Source organism: Nycticebus coucang, chromosome 2, assembly GCF_027406575.1.
Source record: "Nycticebus coucang isolate mNycCou1 chromosome 2, mNycCou1.pri, whole genome shotgun sequence".
NCBI lineage: Eukaryota > Metazoa > Chordata > Mammalia > Primates > Lorisidae > Nycticebus > Nycticebus coucang.
In genome coordinates, this window is record NC_069781.1 from 13,044,284 (window position 1) to 13,053,957 (window position 9,674).

Sequence of the window (9,674 nt, forward strand, 5' to 3'; positions counted from 1 at the left end):
GGTTGTTCCCTATTGATTATATTAGCGGTGAGTTTTTTGTTTTTTTTTTTCCATAAAGGCCTTTATTATCTTGAGAAATTTTCCTCCTACACCTAAACTATTAAGAATTTTTATGGAGAAAGAATGTTGTCAACTGTTTTGAATGAGATGATCATGTAGTTCTGTTTCATTCTGTTTATGTGATGCATTACATTGATTGATTTGCAAATGTCAAACCAGTTTTACATGCCAGGGATAAATCCCACTCAGTCATGATGTATAATCTTTTTGATGTGACCTTACATTTAGCTTGCTAATATCTTACTGAGGATTTTTGCATTAATGTTTATCAGAGACGTTGGCCTGCAGTATTCTTTTCTTGAGGCATATTTGTCTGGCTTAAGTATAAAGGTGATGCTAGCCTTGTAAAATGTATTTGGAAATATTCCCTTTTGCTCTATTTTTTGGAAGAGTTTAAGAAGTGTTTGCAATAATTCTTTGAATGTTTAGTCGAATTCAGTTGTGAAACCATCTGGTCCTGAGCTTTTCTTTGCTGGAAGATTATTTATTTATTCATTATTTTTTAGAGACAGGGTTTTACTCTGTCACCCAGGCTGGAGTACAGTAGCACAATCATAGCTCACTGTAACTTATAATTTGGGGGCTCAAGTGATCCTCCTGCCTTGCCTCCCAAGTAGCTAGGACTACTTACATTTTTTTCAGTAGAGACAGGATCTTATTATATTGCTTAGGCTAGTCTCAAACTCCTGGCCTAAGGTGATTCTCCCGCCTCAGCCTCCCGAAGTGCTAGAATTACAGCACTTACACCATGCCTGGCCCTGTTGGAAGATGTTTTCATTATTTCTTCAATCTCTTTATTTGTTATTGGTCTTTTCGCACTTTCTATTTCTTCTTAATTCAATTTTAATAGGTTACATTTTGCTAGGAATTTATCTATTTCCTCTAGGTTGTCCAAAATATCCACACCCACAGCAATATACAGATTTAATGTAATCCCTACCAAAATTCCAGTGGCTTTTCACAGAAATAGAAGGAGTGATCCTAAAATTCATATGAAATCACAAAATCCCTGAGTAACCAGAACAATTCTGAGAAAACAAAAATAAAACAGGAGGCATTGTGCTTAGTGATTTAAAATTATGTTACAAAGCTATAGTAACCAGAACAGTAAGATACAATATAAAAACAGAAATGTAGACCAACAGGGCAAATAGAGAGGCCATTTGTAGTAAATGCAAACATGTACAGTCAACCAATTTTCAATAAGGGAACCAAGAGGATACAATGGGGGAATGAATAGTCTCTTTAATAAATAATGCTGGGAATTTGGATTTCCACATGCAAAAGAATGAAACTGAGTCCTTCTCTTCTGCCATACACAAAAATCAACTCAAAATGGATGAAAGACTTAAATGTAAGACCTGAAACCATAAAATTCCTAGAAGAAAATGTAGAGGAAAAGCCCCTTGACATTGGCCTTGGAAATGAATTTGTGGATATCACATCAAAGCTCAGGGCACATAAGCAAAAATAAATAAATGGAAATACATCAAACTGAGAAGTTTCTGCACAGCAAAGAAATAATCAACAAAATGAAAGCTCAACTTACAGACTAGGAAAAAAAATAATTGCAGGGCGGCACCTGTGGCTCTGTGAGTAGGGCGCTGGCCCCATATATAGAGGGTGGCGGGTTCAAACCCAGCCCCAGCCAAACTGCAACAAAAAAATAGCCAGATGTTGTGGCGGGCACCTGTAGTCCCAGCTACTTGGGAGGCTGAGGCAAGAGAATCAATCACCTAAGCCCATGAGTTGGAGGTTGCTGTGAGCTGTGATGCCATGGCACTCTACCAATAATTGCCAATCACGTATTTGATAAGGGGTTAATATTTAAAATGTACAAAGAACTCTTACAACTCAATAGTAGAAAAACAAATGACTCAATGAAAAACTGGGCAAAAGACATTAATAGACATTTCTCCAAAGACAATATAAAAATGGCCAAAAGGTGTTTTGAAAAGATGCTCAACCTCACTGAGCATGGGAAAAATTCAAATTGAAACCACCATGAAATATCACCTCACATGTATAAGGATGGCTATTATCAAAAGGACAAGAGATAACAAGTGTTGGCTAGGGTGTCAGAAAGTGTACACTCTAGTACACAGCGGGAAGGTAGATTGGTACAGACATTATGGAATGCAATATGGAGGTTCCTAAAAATATAAAAATAGAACTACCATATGACCCAACAATTCCTCTTCTGGATATATACCCAAAAGAGATGAAATCACCACCTTGTAAAGATGCCTGAACTCCCCTGTTCGCTGCAGCATTATCAACAAGAACCAAGGTTTAGAAACAACCTTCAATGGATGGATGGATACACAATGGAATATTATGCAGCTTTAAAAAAGAAGATCCTGCCATTTGCCACACATGGAAGGACCTGGAGGACATTGTGCTCAGGGAAATAAACCAGACTTAGAAATAAAAACATTACCTGATATCACTTTTACGTGGAATATTAAAAAGAACTAAGATACATAGAGAATGAAACAGTGGTTAGCAGGGGTGGGGGAGGAAATGGGGAGATGTAGGTCAAAGGGTACAAAATAGCAGGTATGTAAGATGAACAAGCTTAGAGATCGGATGTGCAACATGAGGACTAAAGTTTGGGAAATTGTATTAGGGTTTTTGTCAAGTAGATTTTAGCTGCTCTTGACACATGTGGAGAAAGCAACTACGTGAGATGACAGGTTAATGTGCTTCACTACAGTAACCACTTTACAATCTCTATGGATCCCACAACATCTTGTTGTAAACCTCAAATATATACAATAAAATTTATTTAAAAAAAGAAAACAACTGTCTGGACCTGAGGCAAGGGTGCCCCTGTGGTCAGGTTCATCAGGGAAGCCCCATCAGAAAATCATCACCCTGGATCCATCTCCCATTTCTCTGATACCTTTCAGCAAGTCCACTGATTCTGCCCCATTTGCAGCCCCCGAGACCACCGGCCCAGCCCAGGCCTCCTCCCCTTCTCCTGGCTCCTGCTACAGCCTCCACTCTGTCATCCCATCTCCAGCCTCAGCTCCTGCCGAGGGACCTGTCTCACCCACTCATTCAGTAAATGTTAAAGTGCCCAATGCCAAGCCGGCTCCAGCTGTGATGGTACAGACAGTGGGAAACCAACAAAATCAATATGCTCATCATGGCCCTCAAGGCTCTTCCTGGCTTGACCTGCTGCCACTTCAGACTCATCTTCCCTGGGATCCACGCTCTCCAGACTCATGGGCTACCTCTGGCCCTTTGCACATGCTATGTTTTCTGCCTAAACAGTTCTTCCCTCTGCTTTTCCTGAGACTGACTCCTCTGACCCCTCCTCCAAACTAATGTGGGTTACTTTTATTTTGTATCTGGGTGCTCTGTTTATTTCCCTTAGGGACTTTATCATATTTTGTAATTATTTTTGTTTATTGATTTGGTTTTTGTCTGTCTCTGCCATCAGAATATAATCTCTTTGAGGACAAAGGCCTTGATTGTCCTATTTACCTCTGAATCTCCTGTACTCAGGAGAGGGTCAATGAATGGCATGATGAATGAATGAATGGACAAAGGCCTGAGGCTTAGTACTCCGGAGTGGGATGGAGTTGAGAGCAATCTTTCAAGTCTCCAGCTTTAGCTCTGCCCCGGGACACATACAAACCTCCTTTTGCACTGAAACTGCCCACCACGGCAACGACCTTTGTCAACATTTTGCAGGTTATTCAGTTTCTTTGTCCAGCCTCTTCATCCTTGGACACAAGGGCTTAGTGTGAGAAAAATGCCATCAGTGTGTGTGACACCCAAACCAAAGAGCAACTGTCCCCTTTCCCCAGGATGACTCTGAGAGCTAGTAACTGCTTCGAAAGCACAGCAGAATTTTCTAATTATTAGGATCTGATCTCAGAGCACCCATTGCCTACATATGTATGTATGTGAATATGTTCTGCTTTTGTAATGGGGGTGGGATGATAGTAAAAATAACCAATAAGTAGTAATTACTTGTAAAGTGTTAATTCATTTTAATTAAGTATTAAGTATGAATATAACTACAGTTGACTCTTGAACAACGTGAGTTTGAACTGCAGGGATTCACTTACATGTGAACTTTTTAAAAGAAAAGTCACACAGGTGTGCCTGCCTCTCCTGCCCCCCCTGGACGGCAAGACCAACCCCTCCTCTGTCTCCTCCTTCTCAGCCTACTCAACCAGAGGATGATGGGGTTGAAGACCTTTATGATGATCCACTTCCACTTAATGAATAGTAAATATATTTTCTCCTCCATATGATTTTCTTAATAACATTTGACTCTCTCTAGCTTACTATTACATATTGTAAGAGCACAGTAATAATGCATATAACGTATAAAATATGTGTTAATTGACTATGTGAAGCTTCTGGTCAATAGTAGCTATTAGTAGTTAAGTTTTGGGGGAGTCTAAAGGTATATGCTAATTTCCAACTGTGCAAGGGGTCAGTGCTCCTAATCCCAGTGTTGTTGATGGGCAGCACCTTTGGCTCAGTGGATAGGGCACCAGCCCCATATACAGAGGGTGGCAGGTTCGAAGCTGGCCCCGGCCAGCTGGATCAGCAGTGCCAACTGCAACAAAAATAGCCAGGCATTGTGGCAGGTGCCTGTAGTCCCAGCAACTTGGGAGGCTGAGGAAAGAGAATCGCCATAGTCCAAGAGCTGGAGGTTGCTGTGAGCTGTGACACCACGGCACTCTACCGAGGGTGACAAAGTAAGACTCTGTCTCTAAAAAAAAAAAAAAAAATGTTGTTCATGAGTCAACTGCATTAAAATAATTGGTAAAAAAATCAATAAGCTATAGTCATACTTTAAAAAGGAAAAGTAAGGTGTCTGGGTCCTTGGCAGTCTGGCTGAGTAGCACAGCGGGACAGAAAAGAGTGGTGGGGCTACGTGGCTAAAGCATGGGCATTACTGAGGCCATGAGAAAGATGGGTCTCCAGGTGACCGTTCACACCAGAGGCACAGCTGGGTGGTAAGGGTGGGGGCAGAGCCCAGAAGTGTCCATCTCATGGATGGCTTCTCAGCCAGATGGGTGGAGGGGTTTGTGGTTTTCCCTTCTGCTAGAGACCAGGCCCAGGAAAGGGGTCACAGCCTCATCCCTTACCCACTGTTTGGGTGGGTAGGGCTGGGACCAGTGTGACTGGATTCCACCTGAAGGAGAGAAGCCTGGTTGAGCTGGGTGTGGGCAGCAAAGTTCAAGGACTTTATGCAAGTGTTGAAGGAATTTAAGCAAATATTCGACACATGGGTACACTGGTGAACCAGCTCTCCGGCAGCAATGAGAAAGCCCTCATCTGTAGCATTTGCCAATTTCCACGGTGTAGCTATTCCCACCATGTCAGTAACTGGTGACAAGAGCCCACTCCAGCACAACCAGCCAGACCCATGACAGGAAGGGACAAGGCAATTACCTCAAAGGATCACTAGCAGGATTGGCCTGGGTGGGCAGCTACCTTCAAAGGCACCGGAAGAGATAGCAAGTCTCTCTGCTGCTGGTGGGACCGGGTCTACGCCCCGGCATGCTGTAGTAGACGTGAAGGAGGTGGCCGCCCTACTGAGGCTTCAGCCTCAAAAGTAAAAGCAATGGCCCATGTCTCAGAGCTCTGGCCTCAAAACAGGGCGAGGGCAGCAGCTACATTCATTTATTCAACAAATAGCTGATGATCTCTGACTACGTGCCAGGCACAGTGTCCTCCGACCAGGGGTATAAGAGAAAGAGACAGATGCTTCCTCTCAGGGAAATTAGAGTCTGGAAGAGGACTCGGGCATGAAAACATGGGTGCTCACTGCTCCATGTGAGCGAGCAGTTCTGGGTGGGGGTGCACAGGGGACATGGCGAACTCAGAGTACACCTGACCCCGAATGTGGAGAGGCATCAGGGAAGGCTTCCCTGGGGAAGGGTCAGGAAATCAGCTTTGTGGAGGATGGAGCATCCAAACCGGTGGGAAAGGAGAGTGTTCCCAGCAGGGGAACAGCCAGCACAAAGACCCTAGAGGTCAACGGACTGAAGGACACTCATTCTGGCTGGAGGATGGGGGGTGAAAAGAGGGAGAGGTGGGGAGGGAGTGGGACAGTTGGCACTCACCACATAGAGAGCTGGGAAGGCCCCCAACCCCCTGCCCTGCACTCCCCAAGATCATTCTGGCTGTTCTGGAGGCAAGAAGGAGCAGGGGACCAGTTACCAATGTCCCAGGGTGGGAGAGGCTCATCCTGGGGATGTTTTGCCAGTTTTTGACTCTCCACCTGGGGAGCCATATGGGAGCAGAGGTCAGAACCCACTACATAATTTGCAGGGCAGATTATGCAAATTGCAAATGCAAATCCAATGCAAAATGAAAACGCAGAGCCCCTTGTTCAAAAATTATTACAGATGTCAAGACGACAACAACAAAGGCAGAACCACCCAGGCTGCAGGTCCTCAAAGTCGGCCCTGACACAGGTATTTATTTTCCCAACACCTCTTGCAGCTCAGGAGCCACATGAATGGTATTTAAATAGATGGGCTCTAAAACCATGGGATCCTGGAGGGCAACAAGGGAATGGGGGCACTCAACACTGAGCCTTGACATTCAAAGCAGAAGAGTCAGGGGGAAACTTGAGAAGGAACCAGAAATGTATAAAACCAGAAGTGTGTGGTGTCACAGAAGCCCAGAGAGGAAAGCATTTCTTCGAGGCTGAAAAACTGCTACAACCATGTGGGGGTGGAGGGGGTGACGACCTCCTGGGGCAGTGATTCCCAGGTTTGAATGTGGGTGAAATCACCAGAGGAGTTTGTGAGTTCTGATTCCTCAGGTCCAAGGTGCTAGGTGCACTGGAGCTGCTGGCCCGAGGACCACACTTTGAGTAGCAAAGCTCTGGGGCAATGGTTTCCACAGCTCGCTGAACAGTAGAAACTCTTGGAGAGCTTGACCAGAGTGGACCACACCCTGCACTAATTAAATAGGAATCTCCAGTGGTGGGGCCAAGGCAAGAGAAGTTTTGTAAGTGCCACCAGTGACTCTAATGTATAGCTGGAGTCTGGGACGATTAGAGTTTAGGCATTTAGAGCTTAAACCAATTTTTGCTACCATAGATAACTCTTCCTGTTTAATCCTTACATATATGTTACACATGTTTCCATTATGTGTATTACTGTCATCACAATTTAACACTACTGTTCTTAGAGTTCACCACTTAATTACAACACATTGAGCAGGCACTTCATATTCATTATCATCATTATTATTTTAAAAACAAGAAGAGCTGTTGGAGGAATGAACTGGCAGAAGACAGGACTTCTAGGGCAGTGGGAATACTCTGTATTATATGATAATGATGGACACGTGCCAGTGTACGTTTGTCCGAGCCCACAGAATGTACAAGACCAAGAATGAACCCTAAGCTAAGCTAAGCTGTGGACTTCCGTGAGGATGTGTCTAATCCAGGCTCTTCAGTTGTAACAAATGTTCCCCTCTAGTGCAGGATGGTGATGGGGGAGGTTGCGCATGTATGGCGCAGGAGGTAGAGGGGAGCTCTCTGTAGCTCCCTCTCAATTTCGCTGTGAATCTAAAATGGCTTTAGAAAATAAAGTCAAATGGAAAACGAGGAAGAGCTCGTGTTCAGGAGGCTTCCCCTGTCCAGAGACTGTGCCTTGTGCTTTGCGTGCATTATCTTTTTTCACAAATGAAGAAACTGAGATTCAGAGAGATTAAAAAACTGTCCCTTGATTATACAGTTAATATGTGGTGGAGACAGTTTGCAACCTCAGATCTGTTTCAAAGCCCACATTCTTAACTGCTATTCTACAAAACGGTGTTTCTCAAATGCTACTAATGGTAAAGATGATCTGAGACATTTGTTTTAAAAATACAGAGTAGCTGGGCGTAGTGGCCCACGCCTATAATCCTAACACTTTGGGAGGCTGAGGCAGGTAGATCGCTTGAGCTCAGGAGTTAGTCGAGCATTGTGGCAGGTGCCTATAGTCCCATCTACTTGGAAGGCTGAGATGGGAGGATTCCTTAAGTCCAAGAGTTAGAGGTTACTGTGAGCTACGATGCCATGGCACTCTACCCAGGGCAACAGAGTAAGACTCTATCAAAATAAATAAATAATAAAAAGTACAGATTCCTAGGACCCTCCCTGGAGAATGTGACATAGTACTTCTGAACTGGGACTCAGCCTCTATAATTTTATCCCCCTCACCCCCAAGATCTCATCATCAGGCAAGTTTGGGAAACACTGCCATAAAATCTACTGGGAGAATTGTGGAGTATGGTTTTACTGTTGACAATTACTCATTCACTTCCCTGTAAGAGAATTATCCAGCGCCACCCTTGCCCTGCATCCTAGGTGAGGCAGTAAGACCTGATCTGACCCCTGGAAAAAGAGAGACACTACCTCTGCATGTGTAGCACAAGCTGTGAGTGCAGCCGCAGGGTCAGCTTGTTCTCCGAATTTCTTCTACTCACTGAGCCACAGGTGCCCTCCTGAATTTCTGTCCTCTGCCACGATAGGGGTGCGTCTCAGAGAGGGGCTATGCTGTCAGTCTGTTCCTGAATAAAAATATACACGATGGGCCAGGGTTCAATTGCAATCCTCCTGAGAAAAAAAAGTTTGTTTTTGTAAGCCACTGAGATGGGGGGTGATTGTTACATGGCACAGCCAACTGATACAATATTTAGTTATAAGACAACAGTGACATCTCTTGAGTACTTTTTAATGTATGTGAAGCACTTTTTATACAGTCACTATTCTTAGAAAAAACAAATTGCAAGCTAGGGATTATTATTGTCATTTTGGAGAGGAGGAAACTGAAGGTGAAAAAGAGCTTGCCCAGAGTCGCCCTGCCAGGAACTGCAAAGCCCCTGTCTGATTCCAAAACTCTTCGCTGCACAGCTGAGTTTCTTGTACCCTCCCCTTCCCTCTTTCCCACCTCTTCTCCTCGCTTCCTGCTAGCATCAGTCTCAAGTGCGACCTGTTGGCAGAAACAGACATATGCAATATTTAATTCACTTTAATTAAAGTATATTTTAGTGGATTTTTTTTAGACATAACTCATTGTGATGGGGACCCATTGGATTTTAATGGGAAACCTATTAGAAGAACATATTGTGATCTTTAATGAAGCTGGGCTGCGTGGAGAACCACCTACAGGTAATTAGAAGCCCTTCAGGCCCGTGGGGAATAAGGTGAAATGAACTTGGGTTTGTTTAAGACAATTAGTGCAGACAATGATCTGGGAATGAATTAAATGGTCCTTGATTAGGAGCAGCTGTGCAGGTGGCGTCCTCAGGAAAATGGGACACGAAAGTGAGGCTTTTAAGAAAGGGTGATTATTAGTGCTTATCTGTTTATATTGGCAGCCGGAGCTTCCGCAGCCGGCTGGGGCTTGATCAGGTGTTTTCTCACGGCCCCACCTTTCTGTCCTGCCCTCATTGATACGCACGCCTTCTGGGTCTGACAGGTGTCTCCAGGGGCCTCCCAGGCTCTGGCTGCAGCTGGGCGCATCCATATTGGCAGAGCTGGGAGTTTCTGCACTCCCACCGGGGGATGCCTTTATATTAAGGGGAACTTCTACGCTGGTAGGATTGGAAGCCTCTATATTTGCAAGGGTGGATGTTCC